Source organism: Hoplias malabaricus, chromosome 8, assembly GCF_029633855.1.
Source record: "Hoplias malabaricus isolate fHopMal1 chromosome 8, fHopMal1.hap1, whole genome shotgun sequence".
NCBI lineage: Eukaryota > Metazoa > Chordata > Actinopteri > Characiformes > Erythrinidae > Hoplias > Hoplias malabaricus.
Window position 1 is genome coordinate 9,809,763 of NC_089807.1, and position 18,967 is coordinate 9,828,729.

An 18,967-nucleotide genomic window follows, 5' to 3' on the forward strand; every position below is an offset into this window, starting at 1 on the left:
GCTGAAAGTTGGAGATGTGTTTACTTTTATACTCTCTAAGCCCCATGATGTCTGGGAAACTCTTTTTTTTTCAGGTGAATATTTCATTGCACTACGCCAACACTTATCAGCTTATTACTCACTACAAGTGTATAACCTGCACTGACGTTACAACCAGGGCGCACATAAACCTGGAAATTATGCAATCAGGGTTTTTTGACTGATAAATGTGACACTTAACAGCTGATTGAAGATCACTTATAAGAAGTAATATAAGTGAAGTTACTTTGCTAAAAGACTTTGTCCATTTCCTTATCACAGAAATCTGTTTGAAAGGGAAGAGGCACAAAAGTCCAGGAAAAGAATAACAGAGTGACTGGTGTCAGCACTCTATGTATGATTAGTATTTATAAAGTATTTACTGAAACATTTACATGAGAACCACTGTACATTATTTAATGTGAAAATGAGCCTTCAATTTAGAGCATGAGAGAGTTTCACAGGTTAGATCATGTGAGAATTTGTAGACCACGGGCCAAAGATTTAGGGAGAAATGCAGTGCAGCTGATATGAGGATAAGGCATGGCTTATTTTTTAAAATTCAAATTAAATGCTCTTTAAAGTGAACTAAAATAGCCATAATATAAATTTACATATTGTAATTTTAAGGCAGAATGGTAAATGAAAATGCTGAGAAATTATCTAATAAGCATTTTCCAAAATTTCTGTCAAATACAACTCTGAGATGCTAACTTAAGCCTTGAAAAGTCCCCACCGACTGAGAAACAGAAACTTCTTGGTGAATAAGAAGTTAAGCACATAAATGCAATAACATTATAAATTTGTTCTACTCATTTATTCGTTGTCTGTAACCACTTATCCAGTTCAGGGTCATGGTAGGTCCGGAGCCTACCTGGAATCACTGGGCACTAGGCATGAAGACACCCGGTGGGGTCCTTCACAGGTTGACACTTTTGAGTAGCCACCTACCAATGAGAGACATTTCTCCCTCAGAGACATTTACATTAAGTGTTCAGTTTTGCTGTTCTCTTTGTACTGCAGGTTTCGATCTTATGGTTCTTAACATTAAACTGAGAGCATGTTGTTACATCCTGTGTGGCCCAACTGTGTACGAGCAATTCGTTGTGTTCCATAAATTTTCACTTTGCATATTTTCAGATCAATTGTTCTGACAGAGACATTTTTTCTATAGCTTTCTACAGAAATGTATTACTGTGATAATGAACAGAGAACAGAAAGTCAACATGTAACATAATGTTCATCATATTGTAATCAAGTATTTATTTCTCTTTGATGATGCCGGTGAATACTAAGGTAAGGTCTCAGTGAGTAATACTGGCTTCTTCTCTCAGGTTAGATATAAGGGTACATATTATCTGCTCATCTTGTAGAGGCATATGTCAGGTGGTGTGGAAAACCTGGGCATTGGGAGTTTTCTCTGTAATGTTTAATGGTATTTTGTTACTTGCAGTTCATAAAGAAGTAGTGGGTTGGCCTCATGTCCCAGAGGATGCATATGTTTGCCCCCACCCTCCTGAAGGCAGTGGCACGGAGTCACAATAAAATTCAGGTCAGTGTCATAAGGTGTCTTACGTGTTTGAGAGATGTTCTTGCTTTTTTATGTTTCACAATTTCCCATAACTTACAGTTACTGCTTCAGGAAATAGTCTGGTTTAGATTAAGTAACAACCACTGTCAAATTCTGCAGATAACAATGAATGCTTTCTAATGTATTTTATGAACAGAGGTCACCTCTTAATAAAACAGGTCGCATACTGTATGTTAATTATCAGCCAAAAGGTATGTGGATACCAGTAAATATTTTGGGAATGAAATGAAGCTGTATAATAAAGCTAAAATTATAATAAAGATAATATTTCTGTTGCTGGTCATATATTTTAAGGGCATTTTGTAGGTTTTTGTATTTCATTCTTCATAATCTGTAACTGCTTCATCCAGAATCACTGGGCATGAAGCAGGAACACAACTTGGACAGGGCGCCAGGGCATCACCCTCTCAGTATATTGTAAATTGTAAAACATTCAAAAATTAAACAAAGACATTTTTATGATAATAGGGGCTTACATTTAACTAATAAACTATTTGTTTGTTGTAAAAGAAAAATTAAAAGTCCAATAGGTGTAGAAATAATTTATGTTTACGTAATGCTTAGTAACATTTCCTTTCTTAGCCCTTAGGGACATACAGTAGAATGAATGTCCTTACTAATGAACTCAGCAACTGACCACTGCTGAAAGTGCCACACAAAAGCTCACTGAGGTTGGGAGGCTTCTTCTCTCAGGTTAGATATAAGGGTACGTATTATCTGCTCATCTTGTAGAGGCATATGTCAGATGGTGTGGAAAACCTGGGCATTGTGAGTTTTCTCTCTAATGTTTAGTGGTATTTCGTTACCTGCAGTTCATAAAGAAGTAGTGGGTTGGCCTCACATGTCTCAGAGGATGCATATGTTTGCCCCCGCCCTTCTGAAGGCAATGGCATGAAGTCACAATAAAATTCAGGTCAGTGTCATAAGATCTTACTTTATTGAGAGATGTTCTTGACCTTTTTATGTTCCACAATTTCCCATAACTTACAGTCACTGCTTCAGGATATAGTCTGATTTAGATTAAGTAACAATCACTGTCAGATTCTACAGATAACAATGAATGCTTACTGAGGTATTTTACACTCTCAGGCCCTCTTAGAGATATCAATGTAAAGCTTAATATTTTGTGCTCGGTTTTAAACCCACAGTCATGGTTTACATATAAATGTTAAGGAATGAGGAATGATTTGAGACATGCTCCTAGAAAATGCCGTTACAGCAACTGAATCACCGATGGGTTTTCCCTCTTTATTATTTAATTTTTTTGTAGTCTTAACCTGACTTTGTGATTAATGTCTTAATTTGTATTTGTGTTAGATTAAACCATCTTTATAGTGTCAGTCACTGCTCTCAGTCTCCATTTATGACAAGAAAAGTTAAACTTACATTTTTTTTAAAGTGAAAATAAGTATATTTGGTATGTGATTTTATCAGTATTAGGAAGCTCAGAGTAAACTGGAGACAGTTTATTGGTGTGAAAAATGTTCTGAAGTTTATTTATTGGTGAAAAATGTAATAAGGTGAGCTGCAGTGTAAAGAAAGTAATTAGCAACGGCTCAGCAGCGTGATACCATGGTTGTGAAAAAACGTGCTGGTATGGCCATATAGAGAGATATATGGCTTAGTGTTAGAACACTTCTCAACCAATCAGACTGCGAGACCAGAACTAACTGTTGCATAAGAAGCCTTTAATAACAAGCTGAATTACAACGGCATCATATTTGATTAACATTTAAAGTATTTATTAACCTGAAGGTATAAAGTGGGTGCCAGCCCTTAGTGGCAAAAGACGTGTTAGAAAAGACTTCTCGTTTGTTGTCAAGTAGGTCTTCAGGAAAAGTCTAAAGCAGTTTACTGATGTAATCATGAAAACAGCCATCAGAAGACTTTAAAAATAAATGATTGAAATTTGATACTGATATTCAGAACAGGGAAGGGATAAAAATAATATCAAAGTGTTTTGGGATACTAGTAGCAATGGTGAAGAACATAATCCAAAGGTGGACAGAAATGGACATATTAGGACTTTGCCAAGAAATGGAAGACTAGGAAGTAAAACCTCAACTAGCAGGCAAATTCTTGAGAGATTTTCAAGGAACTACCAAGTCCACACTTCCACATTGAAGTCCAGGCCTGTATTCTTTGTGAGAAAAGCATGATGAACTTGTAGAGAGAAGGCAGCTTCCTTGGAGAAAGATTAAGGGCATATTAATGTGAAGTTGGTGGAGCATGTTAATTTGAATCGTGAAATGTGGTTAATTGAAATTTTCAGTTATAATTTACACAGGTTTGTGTGGTAAGGAAAAAAACTAGCATGAAAAAAACACCATTCCCATAGTAACACATGATAGAGGATCTCTGATATTTTGGAGATGTCTGCTGTCTGTGTCAAGGACACTGCAGGAATTGGAGGAAAAAATGAATGCAGGCCAATATCAACAGATTTTAGAGCAAAGCCTCCTTGTTTATGGAATAATTTACCTGTGATAAACTTTTTGGGAGTATGTTTTACTTTGTTGATTAAGGAATATCTGAAAAATACCTTAATCAAACTGAGTTAATTTATCTGGCACTCTTTGTCATTTCATGGTAAGGCTGTGCACTCAACAGGATACAGTTTGGATTACACATGCATGTACAAAGTCAAAAGACTTTATAATCTGAAGTGGAATAATGTTCAAGAATATAAAGCGAATTTTGTGTGCTTACATGTGTGCCCCTCACAGCAACTCTTCAAATTCTGGGGTGGCATCTTCTTTCTAGACTGTCCTCACTATTTTCAGGCCTTTTATGTAGTCTGTTGTGTTTTGTTCTGTTTGGCTGTGACTCATATGTATAAACCACAAGTCATTTTGTAAATTAAACACAGCAGTGGTTTTTGGTGTTCAGTGCATATTAAGCAACTTCATGTAAACAAAACACTACAGTGAACACATATACAGGCATTCAATTTCAAATATTTGGTCTACATGACCACATTTATTTCACAAAGAAAAAAAAGTAATAAAAGGAGTCATTGTTCTGTAAACATAATTAAAAAACTTGAGTCATTTAATCATTTTATTATTAGTGTTATTTATTCAGTTGTCAAATGAAAACCTTTGCAAGAAAATGTTTTGATGGAAGGAGAAATGATTCCTACAGTACTGGGGAGACTAGTAAAGAGTTTAAGTAGATACTATAGTGCAGCGCTAAACGATACAGAAGAAGTTGTGGGACTAAAAGCTGAACTGATGAAGGTTGTTAATAGCATTGATAGATCATGTTTGCCAGGGAAGTTGTAATTGTGGTGTCTGCAGTTTTGCTTACTACCTCATATTAGGTGGCTATTGACAGTTTATGATGTTTCAATCACTGAAGTAGAGAGGATGGAAAGGGTTATTAACAAGGCCATAAGGAAGTGGCTAGGGGTGCGGCAGTGTTTAAGTAGCATGGCATGGTTGTGGAATTTAAATGTGCAAAGGTGAGTCGTGAGATGATTTTGTTAGGATTGAAAGATGCAGTGGTAAAAGCAGCAGCGCCAATCATAAAAACAGGAAGGAATTCAAATCCGAAAGTGGACGTGCAAGTAGCCGCGAGCTCATTAGAAATAAGGGATGTGATTGGCCAAGTACAATGTGGAAGAGCAGGCCTTAGGTCAGGTGATTTGTGGAAAGCTTTTAGTAAGGCCACATGACCAGAGAGAAGGCAAATGATGACTAGTTTCATTCACAAGCAGGAGGAGGGGGCATGGTGTGCAACAGCATTGTCACAAGCAAAACAAGGCCAGTGGCTTCGATGTGAGAATCTAGAGAAGCGTAAAATTTCCTGGCAAGAACTGTGGGTCCTTCCATCCATCCATCCATCCATTATCCACCGCTTATCCGGGTCCGGGTCGCGGGGGAAGCAGTCGGAGCAAAGAAACCCAGACCTCCCTCTCCCCAGCCACCGACGCCAGCTCCTCCGGGGGTATACCGAGGCGTTCCCAGGCCAGTCGAAACATATAGTCTCTCCAGCGTGTTCTTGGTCTGCCCCGGGGCCTCCTCCCTGTTGGACATGCCCGGAACACCTCTCCAGGAAGGCGTCCAGGAGGCATCCGAACCAGATGCCCGAACCACCTCAACTGGCTCCTCTCGACGTGGAGGAGCAGCGGCTCCACTCCGAGTCTCTCCCGGATGTCCGAGCTCCTAACCCTGTCTCTAAGGGAGAGTCCAGACATCCTGCGGAGAAAACTCATTTCAGCCGCTTGTACCCGCGATCTCGTTCTTTCGGTCACTACCCAAAGCTCGTGACCATAGGTGAGGGTTGGGACATAGATTGAACGGTAAATCGAGAGCTTTGCTTTTCTGCTCAGCTCTTTCTTCACCACAACGGACCGGTACAGAGCCCGCATTACTGCTGACGCTGCACCGATCCGCCTGTCAATCTCATGCTCCATCTTTCCCTCACTCGTGAACAAGACCCCGAGGTATTTAAACTCCTCCACTTGAGGCACTTCCAACCTGGAGAGAGCACTCCACCCTTTTCCGACTGAGTACCATGGACTCGGACTTGGAGGTACTGATCCTCATCCCTACCGCTTCACACTCGGCTGCAAACTGGTCCAGCAAGAGCTGGAGGTCCCAGCTCGATGAAGCCAACAAGACCACATCATCTGCAAAAAGCAGACATGGGATCCTGAGACCACCAAACCGGACACCCTCCGCCACTTGGCTACGCCGAGAAATTCTGTCCATAAAAATTGTGAACAGAACCGGTGACAACGGGCAGCCCTGACGGAGTCCAACTCCGACTGGAAACCAGTCGGACTTACTGCCAGCCATACGAACCAGACTCCTGCTCTGTTTGTACAGGGACTGGATAGCTCGTAACAAAGAGCCCAGTACCCCATACTCCCTGAGCACCCCCCACAGAATACCCAGAGGGTCGAATGCCTTCTCCAGATCCACAAAACACATGTAGACTGGTTGAGCAAACTCCCATGCACCCTCCAGGATCCTAGCGAGGGTAAAGAGCTGGTCCTGTGTTCCACGACCGGGGCGGAATCCGCATTGTTCCTCCTGGATCCGAGGTTCAACTATCGGTCGGACTCTCTTCTCCAGTACCCCCGCATAGACCTTACCAGGGAGGCTGAGGAGTGTGATCCCCCTATAGTTGGAACACACCATCCGATCCCTCTTTTTAAAAAGGGGAACCACCACCCCAGTCTGCCAGTCCAGAGGCACTGCCCCCGATGTCCACGCGATGTTGCAAAGACGTGTCAACCAGGACAGCCCCACAACATCCAGAGCCTTGAGGAACCCAGGGTGAACCTCATCCACCCCCGGGGCCCTACCGCCAAGGAGTTTCACTACCACCTTGGCCACTTCAGCCCCAGTGATAGACGAGCCCCCCCCCCCCCCCGGGGTCCCCAAGCTCTGCTTCCTCTGCGGAAGACGTGCTGGTGGGATTGAGAAGATCCTCGAAGTATTCCTTCCACCGTCTGGTGACGTCCCCAGTCGAGGTCAACAGTTCCCCACCCCCACCATATACAGTGTTGGTGGAAAACTGCTTTCCCCTCCTGAGTCGCCTGGCGGTTTGCCAGAAACTTCTCGGAGCCGACCGAAAGTCATTTTCCATGTTCTCACCGAACTCCTCCCACACCCGAGTTTTTGCCTCAGCGACTGCCAAGGCTGCGAGCCGCTTGGCTCCTCGGTACCTGTCGGCTGCCTCCGGAGTCCCCTGAGCCAACCAGGCTCAGTAGGACTCTTTCTTCAGCTTGACAACCCCCCTCACCCGGGGTGTCCACCACCGAGTGCGGGGATTGCCACCCCGACAGGCACCGACAACCTTGCAGCCACAGCTCCGTTCAGCCGCCTCAACAATGGAGGTCCGGAACATGGCCCACTCGGACTCAATGTCACCGGCCTCCCCCGGGATGCAGTCGAAGCTCTGCCGGATGTGGGAGTTGAAGATCTTTCTGACAGGTTCCTCTGCCAAACGTTCCCAGCAAACCCTCAGCACACGTTTGGGCCTGCCAGGTCTGTCCGGCATCCTCCCCCGCCATCTGATCCAACACACCACAAGGTGGTGATCAGTTGACAGCTCAGCGCCTCTCTTCACCCGAATGTCCAGAACATATGGCCGCAGGTCAGATGATACGACTATAAAATCGATCATCGGAATGCGGCCTAGGGTGTCCTGATGCCAGGTGTACTTGTGGACACCCTTATGTTCGAACATGGTGTTCGTAATGGACAAACTGTGACGAGCACAGAAATCCAATAACTGAACACCACTCGGGTTCAGATCAGCGGGGCCGTTCCTCCCAATCACGCCCCTCCAGGTCTCACTGTCATTACCCACGTGAGCGTTGAAGTCCCCCAGCAGAACAATGGAGTCCCCAGAATGAGTGTTCTCCAGCACTCCCTCTAGGGTCCCCAAGAAGGCATGGTACTCTGAACTGCTGTTCGGTGCATAAGCACAAACAACAGTCAGAGCCCTTTCCCCAACCCGAAGGCGCAGGGAAATTACCCTCTCGTCCACTGGGGTAAACCCCAACGTAGAGGCGCTAAGCTGGGGGGCTATGAGTAAGCCCACACCTGCCTTACGCCTCTCACCCTGGGCAACTCCAGAGTGAAAAAGCATCCAGCCCCTCTCGAGGAGATTGGTTCCAGAGCCCATACTGTGTGTCGAGGTGAGCCCAACTATGTCTAGTCGGTACCTCTCAACCTCGCGCACCAGCTCAGGCTCTTTTCCCACCAGAGAGGTTACGTTCCATGTTCCAAAAGCCAGTTTCAGTAACCGAGGATCGGAACGCCAGGGCCCCCGACCCCGACCACCACCCGATCCACAATGCACCAGACCCGGATTACTACCTCTCCCACAGGTGGTGGGCCCATGGGAGAGTGGACCCATGTATCCCCTTCGGGCTAAGCCCGGCCGGACTCCATAAGTGAAAGTCCGGCCACCAGGCGCTCGCCAAGGAGCCCCTCCCCCAGGCCTGGCTCCAGGGTGAGGCCCCGGTAACCCTGCTCCGGGCAAGGGAGGCTGTGTCCTCGTTATTATCTTTTTCATTCGTGTCTTTATGGATCACTCTTTGTCTGGCCCATCACCTAGGACCAATTTGCCTTGGGAGACCCTACCAGGGGCTATTGCCCCCGACAACATAGCTCCTAGGCTCACGCAGGCACGCAAACCCCTCCACCACGTTAAGGTGGTGATCCAAGGAGGAGTATAAGACTTCGATGTGAGAATCTAGAGAAGCGTAAAATTTCCTGGCAAGAACTGTGGGTCCTTCCAACACCACAAAATCTTGGACAGTGGGTAGGTGAAGACCCTAGTTGTGGATTATGTACAAGGGTACACTATTCTATCAGCTTGTAAGGTTAGTTTTTCACAGGGTCGGTATACATGGAGACATAATCAGGTGCTAAGGGTTTTAGCATGTTTGTTGGACAGCAAAACAAAAAGACAGAAAGTTGATGAGGCATAAATTGAACCTCAAGAGAGCAGGGAACTACTACTGTGTCAGATCCTTGGTCTTGCAGATCTGATGCTGACAGTTAGAGATCTGCAGAGTCTTCTACTCTCTAAATCCCATGATATCCAGGAAACACATTTTTTTCAGCTGAAGATTTTATTGCACTAAATTAACACTATATCATTGCTCACTGAAAGTGCACTACCATGGCTTTCGGAGCAGTACATAGTTTTAATTTGTTGATTCATTTTCTGCAACTATTTTATCCTGTTCAGGGTCACTGTGGATCCAGAGCCCACCCAGAATCGCTGGGCAAAAGGAAGGCACACACCCTGGATGTGGTGCCAGTCCCACACAGTAGATTTTATTCTATTCAAGTTCACTATAGGAAACAGTATACTCTGTCCAGCAGCATTTAAAATAACAAATAAAACAAAACTAAAATATAAAAATCTAATAGTAAAACAGTACATGAAAATCTGAAATGTTTTATTTTATTAAATTTTAACAACAGATAAAATGTTTTTATATATTAAACAAGAAATCCTGGGCAGCACGGTGGCACTAGGGTCCTGGGGCTGTGGGTTTGAGCCTTACTCCAGGTGACTGTCTTTGAGGAGTTTTCTCCCCATGTCTAAGTGAGCTTTCTTCAAATACTCTGGTACACTCCCACGGTCCAAACACACATCTTGGTAGGTGAATTGGCTGCTCATAAAGTGTCCATAGGTGTGAGTGAATGTGTGAGTGTGTGTCACAATGCAATAAGTAGTTATAGACAATGAATGAATGAATGAATGAATGAATGAAGTAATTAATAAGAAAACAAATCAAACTGAATGTTTGTACAGTTATAGTTTTAAGGAAAGACACTTTACTCAGGCTGTTACATTTCTATTGTTTATTTCAAAGTCAATGCATAAATTAAAACAATTAATTCTAATATTTTCAACATATTGTAAAATCTTATTTGTTCTATAAATGCACAACAAAGAATATGACAATTAATAAATATTATTATTATAATACACCTTGAAAGAATCAACAATATATTTAAATTTAATATAATCTACATAATTTTTGACTGATAATTAATACACATCTTCTTAGTTATGTTTCAGGATGTTTCTGGAATACCCACAGCAGAGAAAGGGAGATGAAATCAGAAATTAGGAAAATCGGTAAAGATTTTAGTGAGTGGCTCAGGGATAATGGACTATTTCTGACCATTCAAGCTGGGTTAGCTGTTATATACAGGGTCTGGTCACATGTACTATTATTCAGTAGGTTTCTTCTGGGTGCTCTGGTTTCCTCCCACGGTCCACAAACACACTGGTAGGTGGATTGGCTGCTGAAAATGTCCCTAGGTGTGTATGTGTGAGTGTGTGTCGCACTGTGAAGGACAAGCAGCCCCTCCAGCGTCTGTTCCCACCTTTTGCCCAGTGATACCAGGTAGGCTCTGGACCCAAAGCAACCCTGAACCGGATTAAGTATGTATGATCAATCCAGTGACTGAATGAGTGAGTAATTTTATCACAAACCGATTTCATGCGGCGTTTCATATCTAAATCAGATGAATATTTTCATCAAAATGAAGAAATATATTTATTTTTTCTTTCAACACATTTTCATGTCTGTACCAAGAGAAATAATAATTGATGTTTGCTTTGAAAACTTGTTTGTTGAGTTATTTTTGTTGTAATAATTAATTGTTAATGTTAATTTGCCGTTATTATAAGCTTTCATGTTTGGCACATGCAGTCACACAGGAACATCTGACCACCCCTGGTCAAATTACGCGAAATATTTAAGTTTTACAAACAATAAAATACATTAATATACTTTAAGTAACAATTATGCATTTATGGCTATGCGAGCAGCCTTACTCGAAGCCTCATCTACGGCAATATGGGCGCTCCCTATCGCCCCCTTCGATAGCTCAGTTGGTAGAGCGGAGGACTGTAGAGGTGTAAACACGGACATCCTTAGGTCGCTGGTTCGAATCCGGCTCGAAGGAGGACAATATTTTTTTTTTCTTCGCTAATGTCCAATATTAAAGTTCACTTTTAAAACAAAAAGTGATATTGTGCTATTTATTGCGTATATTTTACATTTTGTTCATAAAAATGTGTTTTAAACCAGCTGCTTTATTTTGTTTTTTGTTGAGGTTTTCTGAGCGCTAACTTCAGTCTAAAATATTATTGAAAATAAAACATGGATTTTTTTTTTTTTTTGCATTCCAGTTAGTACAGTATAAGCCTTGACTGCTTTTGAAACAAGTATTTAGAATTTGTTATTCCTTCATCCAACAACCTTTCAGATCATGCTTTTTGCCACCTTTGGTATCCACTCAAGACTAGAGTAGAAAACCAGAGCTGAAGAGGCGTGGCCTTTTACTAAACTTTAACGAACAATATTATGCATTTATTACGAAATATAAGGGCTGTGTTATGCTTAACTGTATTTTTTTATAAATCTGTATTTTTAAAAGACAATAAAAAAAACCGTCTAACCTCTAAGTGTAAACAGTTGTTTTCTCTGGGGGCAACTTACACAAACCACCCTTTCTCAGTCAGCCAGCGAATTTAAACTCAAAGGTAAGGACAGTCCAATAGGAACCTCCCTCAGCTCGGATCCAATTGGACGGGTTTGAGCTGTGAAATCATGCTTTGTGTAGTCTACACTAGCCTGCTGTTATGTTTAGGAAAATGGTTGTCTGGATTTTGGCCTTTCAGAGAGAGCTTGAATGTGCGAACATGCCCCAACTATATATGGCCTTCTTCTAAAGCAATACATTTTTGTCCCTTTACTCCTTAATAATTTATAGCTCATATCAGCACTCCCCTTCGCCTCGCAGTACAGAAGCAGCTGTTTTCCAGCTAACGATAATTAATCGGCTCGAGGCAATTTCACTCATTGCATCTTTATGACAAAAAAAACAGCCCCCAAAATAGTTTAAACTTTCATTAAGTAAACTATTTTATATAAGGATTTTAAAACATTTATTTCTTAATTAATGCATTAAGTTTTAAAAATTGTGTACGCCACTAATAACAGAAAATAAAGAACACAAAACAAGAAAATACAAGACTATAAATATATGTAGATGAGATGCATTAAATTATTGATAGAAATAATTAAATAATCTTAGGACGTTATATTTTTATTATCCTGTTTTTTGTGAACATTATGATGTTTCTGGTTTGAACTGATATTTAAGCGAGTTACTAGTCATTCAATTAATATCTAATTACTATTCACTTAATAACTATTACATGCACAAGAAGAGACAGCTCAAGCAAATGTAAAACGGAAAATGTTTAAAGAAAACAGCTGTTCCCTGACCGGGAATCGAACCCGGGCCGCGGCGGTGAGAGCGCCGAATCCTAACCACTAGACCACCAGGGACACCTGGCTGCCCTCCCCCAGCAGAGCTCCTAGCATGTGAACCTCAGTGTTTAGTAATATTAGTTTCCAATAGGTTCCTCAGACTTCATAAGTACCATCACTCCAACCTACCTTTAACTATTAACATCCAAGTTGTATATGTCCAGGATACAGAGAGCACGTGGTAATCTTTGCTGGATTCACTATCCACAGGCAGAAGTGATGCAACTCCCATCAAAAAAGACAGTAGTGCTGCTGCTCAAGATGGTCTCTAAGGTTCTTTTGAAGAACGTGATGATGGCAGGAGGGGAGATGAGTTTCCTCAGTGTCCTTATGTGATTTACATATATATATGGAGTTGGTGGTGTGGGTCCAGGTGAGGTTCTCAACAATGTGAACACCAACTTATTTGTTAATTAACTTAACTTTCCTTCTACTGAACTCTGACAAAACAGAGGTTCTCCTCCTGGGTGCAAAAGCTGCAAGAAGTAAACAATCTGACTTTAGGTTAAAGACAGCAGATTTCTCTTTAGCATCTGGGTCAGCAGCAAAAAATCTCGGCGTCATTGATCTAGATCTATCATCAAAAAAAACCCCTCTTCCTGTTTACTGCACCTCATTCCTGGTGCACCATTTACAGAGAGGCAGTATTAACATGGAAAGGCATCGGCATCTTACGTTCGCGTGACGCTGGCACATGCCAGTGACATCGGCACCTTACGTACGGGTGACAGTAGCATCTATTTTTTAATTTTTTTTGCCAGTGGCATATGCCTCTGTTTTGCGCAAATGCCGATGACATTGACATCCGTTTTATGACACTGGCATATACTCCACTTCATTGTTGAACATCTGCCAGTAAGTTTAGCTAGCATTTGGATGTTTAAACTAGCTATATATTTAACTACTCAGTAAACAAGGAACGTCCCTGGACGTTCAAAATAGGTTTAAAAGTAGTCTGTCCGTCAAACACATATTTTAAACGTCAATGGACGTCCAAAATCCATCATAATAAGTTAGTTAAGTGGTGACCAATCGATAACGTCAGTGGACGTCCAAAACGCGTTTTATACAAGTAATTTATTTCGGGACCAATTAATAACGTCAACGGACGTCCAAAATACGTCTAATAGTCGTTTTTTCAATGTCTGTGTTTGGTCGTCTTTTCAACGTTCATTTTCAACCTTAAGAGAACGTTGATGGCAGTCATTACGTTATTTCAACGTCGAATCAACGGCTAATTGTTTACTGGGTAGCACACGTATGCTACTAGCATGTAAACGGACCAAACTAGTGACATGCTACAAACATAGTCATGTCACTGTGTTCATGGACAAGTGAACTACAAGTTCTTCCCAGTTAGGGGTATACGACACTCCTCAAACTCACCACTTTCAAGATGTCCACATACCACAATGCTGCCAAGCAACATTACTACTGGACTACTAGATAAATTAAAATGTCTTTATGGCACGTGAAGCTCTAATAGCCTTGTACAACACTGCATGTCAGATTCTTGAAAGCTGACGTTTCAACCAAGACAATGTATGACGTTCTAATGAAGGCTCATAATATGTGCTGACATCCAATTCTACTGACATATAATCCAGATTTCCCCTAAATTTCTCCTTTACAATAAAGCCCATGTGTTTATTTAATGACTTCTTTTTAAGTCTTTAACTTGTCCACAAAAACATGGCACTGTGAAAAGATCTGACAGAAAAAAGAATTCAACATTATGTAATTACTACTGAACATTTAGTTTAGCTGTACAAGTCATCAAAAGTCTACAAAAACAACAGATCATAAACAGCACATCATTTTTAATTTTTTTAATCTCAATAATAAGACAATCATACTGATCACAAAGGAACATTTTGGCCATTAGTATTTCCTCAGCATTTATCAAAATATATATACCATTATTAACATAGAAATTCAGATTAGAAACAGACTGCTTACTATAGCTAGCATCTTTAAAAAAAACAGAATACTTGAGATGTTTTTTAGAGATGTGGTCCTGGGTGCACTCATCACACTTTCTACAGAATGGACAAGTACTGTGAGCCTGGATGTCATGAAACAGACCATCAAGTGTTTTAAATGTGTGTCCTAAAAAGCAAAATAAATACAGGATAGCATTAAGGTATCAATGTTAACATGTCAGAGACTTGCAGCACCAGAACGCAGGCACACTAAACCTTATAGTATAGTCCTCTGCCACTTTTAATAGCATTCCAGTGTTCAATTTTCTGATTAGGCCTAGCAGGGTTGCTACCTCAATTTAAATTCGAAAATTTTAAAAAGTAATGTTTCATTTAATACACTGTCATATTAGATTTTCACTCTATACACACACACACACACACACACATATATATATATATTACTGCCTCTCATGTTATCGCACGGCAGCATTGTGGTATGTCGACGTCTTAAAAGTGGTGGTTTTGAGGAGCATCGTATACCCCTAAGTGGGAAGAACTTTTAGTTCAATTCTCCATGAACACAGTGACAGTGGACTGTGTGCGAATAAGGGATGCTATGTTTGTAGCATGTCACATGTTTGGTCCGTTTACATGCTAGTAGCATACGTGTGCTAGTTAAATATATAGCTAGTTTAAACATCCAAATGCTAGCTAAACTTAGTCTACTGGCAGATGTTCAACAATGAAGTGGAGTATATGTCAGTGTCATAAAACAGATGTCAATGTCATCGGCATTTGCGCAAAACAGAGGCATATGCCACTGTCAAAAAAAAAAAAAAATTCGATGCCATTGGCACATGCCACTGTCACCAAAAAAAAAAAATAGATGCCACTGTCACCCGTACGTAAGGTGCCGATGTTACTGGCATGTGCCAGTGTCACGCGAACGTAAGATGCCGATGCCTTTCCATGTTAATACCGCTACTGGATTTACAGCATCCCTTGTGTGTACTAAGTGACAGTGGACTGGAGGCCTTAGATAAAGAGTGTGTATTTTTGTGCAGTCTGTATAGGTAAGTGTTTGGCTAATTGTTAAAGGAGCAATCTGTAATACTGACACCAAGCGTTTATAATCGAAACTATAATATAGTTTCAAAACAGTGAAGAGAGCTGTCGGCCTCCTCCCCCTCCTCCACAGACGTGTAGCTCGGCCAGGTTGCCCGTTTGAGGAAAACTGAACGAACAAGCAAGAGATATGTTTAAGAAATGTGGACCGTAATAGCTAAGAAGAATGTGAGTGGCAGCCATTTCCCTGCATTTACAAGCCATTACTGTCAAAACACACCTTAAATATTTCAACTAGACAAGGCTAGTGCTACTTATCGATTTTCTTTTCCACCATAAAAATCGTTTAGGAGGCAGATCTTTGATTCTTATTCACAGTTTTCGTAATCAAACATTTCGTTCCACCTTACATGTACTGTTTACGAGTCTTACTGGCGTTAATCGTAAGCTTTTTTTAATTCTCTTTTCCATATTAAGGGTTAAAGTTAGTGATATAGCGTTTGAAACCTTTTGAAGCATCTGTTATTCCAGTTTATCCGTTTAAAACACAAACATTTACCTACTTCAGTGAAAAGCAAAAATGAAAATAGCCGCCACTGTTTTTCCTGTACTTACAAGAATGAAATCTCTAAACAACCTTACATTTTTAGACTTTACAAGGCTGGTGTTCAACCATAAATCTCATTTTATGAGTCAGTCCTATTTGTGTTATTCTCCAGCTTCTTACCGAATACTTATTTTACCTTAAACAACTATGCGAAGCTAAAGCTAAGTGCTAGGTTCATAAACAAAACTCGTTTTGAAACACGTATTTTCCATTTTATCAATTTAAAACATATCACCAAGTGTACATCATTTCACTAAAACATCTGCCTAACAGTAAAACACTTATTTTTGCAACGTACAACCAACCTTGATTTCTCCATTCCACCTTAAATAAGTGAATGTCCGAGGCTTTTCAAACACAAGTCTTACTCCTTAATTTGTTTAAAACACACACACCACAGAGAAACACACATGGATCTGCTTCAATTTCTTTAAAACAAACAAACAATGGTATTTACACTTTTCAATCATGTTGTCATTCACCTTCATATAAAACACACAACCTATGGCGTTTACTCCTTTTAATCTACACATAGGCATCTGTACTTCTATCTATCTATCTATCTATCATTTTTTTCTTTTCAGAAATTATTTGCTGTTACCTGTTCAGGAGAAAATTAACCAGATCTGGCTCTTTTCTGTAGTGTTGCTGCATCTAAACTGCCTCCACTTTTTAAACACTTATATTATAATGATATTTCCTCTCATTGTACTCCATCTCTGTTCATGGTGATTTTTAGAAGGGCAATGGGGCTGTTTGGGATTTTAAAATATACCATTAACTCTGTTCAGTTGGTCATTTAAGGGCTGCAAGACACTGGGTTTCTAGACCTGGCAGCGCTGGACTGACTCTCAAAGAGAATATTCTGCTTCAGCAATGCTATGAGAAGCAGCAGTGTTTTAGCTTTGACTGTTTCCTTAATCTATGATCACACATTCTGGACATTTTATGACAACGTACAGTAAATATTATACAGATTGTGCCTAAATAATAAATAAAATAAATAAATGGATCAAGATGAACACAACCCTGGACCCAGTTATCTTGGGGTGTCCCCACTCCCCCTTCTCCCCCCACTTTTTGAACCACTGGTCTAAAGTATATTTACAGTTTGTAAGATGAATAGTCAATGATCCAAAGTAGAGTATTTTTAAACTTACACTGGAAGCAAAGTTACCGTTTTGCAGACTATATTTAATCCAAAAACACCAAATTGTCTGAGAAAAAACACAACCGCCCAACGTGGGGCTCGAACCCACGACCCTGAGATTAAGAGTCTCATGCTCTACCGACTGAGCTAGCCGGGCTGGTGGACCCAGAGGATGAAAGTGTGTCTATGAATATATCTCGATATGATTTTTAAACACAAATATGTTTAAAATGAAACAGCTCTGTACTAGCAAATTTACAGTTAGGTGTATTTTAAGTGTGCGCTTGTTTTCATAGTAGAGTTCCACAGCCGAGAACCAAATCAGAAGATGATTTTAAAAAAAAGACTGGTTCTTGCATTTGTTTCTTTATCGATTACAATATGAAAAGTTACAATTTATAGTACGATTACAGCTAATTTTAACCGACCGAGCAGGCCGAGGCACTTCGAAGTGTGATATAAAAGCTAATCCTATCCTTAACCCTAACCACAATCTCCCACTTGCTGGTATCCTCTACTTACTTTGTATGTTCCTTCGGCCTGGGGAGACATATACCTCAAGAATTTGTGTTGTCATGTGATTCTTAAATCAACCACAAGAGGTCGTTCTTTACAGCTATTTATTCATGTCGACACCCGTTGGAATCACAAATGAAAACGCTTTCTCTCGTCTAGTTTTTTCTTTGTCTTTCATAAAACGTTGGGTGCCACACTGATAATTGTGTGCGGTACGTGTATATTGCGCGTAATGGCTTTTTGGTCTCAGAAACCGTATTTTTTTCTCATCACCTAAGAACTCATGAACAAAGGCCAATTGTTGCAAAAAAAATGTATATATAGGTGATGACCTCTCGCCCCTCGCTGCCGTTTTATGTTTAGCTGAACCGGTGTGCTTTTAGGCCCTTTACGCCTTTATTTGCTACAAAAAAAACAGGGGAATTCCTTTTTTAATTAATCCGAGAACTTACATTTACCTTTCGGCATAGCTGCTCCAGATGATGGTAGGGACATGAGCTTTGCCTGACGTAAACAAGCACTACTGACGTGCAGACTGACCAATTAAATGTTTACATGTTTGCCAATAACAGTAGCTCTACAGTCAGACCGTCCAATCAGAAGATTTTAGGCTACTCCACCACGCCCCCTTCTCACTCAAGCGAACCAATCGGAGTAGGGGAGGTCGGAACTAGTTTGTGAACGAAACGCTTCTCGAAATTCTATGTAAACTGTAGAAAAACAAAATCCCGGACGTTTGTGAAATTCCGCCCGGACATTTTTTAAGTCTAAAAAAGAGGACATGTCCGGGTAAAAGAGGACGTCTGGTCAACCTATATATATATATATCAAAGACAAGTGCTGTTTTTGTTTATATTAGATTAGATTATATATAGATTGTGTTTATGAGTACATGTTACATGTGGTCTATGTTACATTGACGTTTTAAACAAACTACACCAGGACAGATTAGTCCAGCAGGTCTCGGTCCAAGTCAGGGTTTGAATCGCAGAGTTCACATGTTCTGCTGAACTGAACTGAACAGTCCACAGTGCATTTGACCAAACGTATGAGAACCCCTGCTTATCCAGGCCCACAGAGGCCCACTCACCTACAGGCCTATTAAAACAGCTGCTGATCCGTAGTGTCCCCCTTTGCTGTAGTAGCAGCTTCTACACTTCTGTAAAAGATAGATAACTGAAGATTACTGTAAGGATTTTCTTCTGTATTCATTTACTATTTTTGAGGGAAGATCCTGACCATTAAAGGAAATATTGAAAGTGAGCTA

General features: G+C 40.8%; 3 non-coding genes across 3 annotated transcripts; 1 reads left to right on the forward strand and 2 right to left on the reverse strand.

Annotated features, from left to right (window-relative positions):
* The first annotated feature begins 10,975 nt into the window (after positions 1 to 10,975).
* Positions 10,976 to 11,064, forward strand: trnay-gua (transfer RNA tyrosine (anticodon GUA)). The gene is given in 2 exon segments: positions 10,976 to 11,012; positions 11,029 to 11,064. It is a non-coding gene; the product is annotated as a tRNA-Tyr (tRNA).
* Positions 11,065 to 12,383: 1,319 nt separating this feature from the next.
* trnae-cuc (transfer RNA glutamic acid (anticodon CUC)) lies at positions 12,384 to 12,455 on the reverse strand. The gene has a single exon. It is a non-coding gene; the product is annotated as a tRNA-Glu (tRNA).
* A 4,813-nt stretch (positions 12,456 to 17,268) lies between these two features.
* On the reverse strand, positions 17,269 to 17,341 carry trnak-cuu (transfer RNA lysine (anticodon CUU)). Its single transcript has one exon. It is a non-coding gene; the product is annotated as a tRNA-Lys (tRNA).
* Positions 17,342 to 18,967: the final 1,626 nt, after the last annotated feature.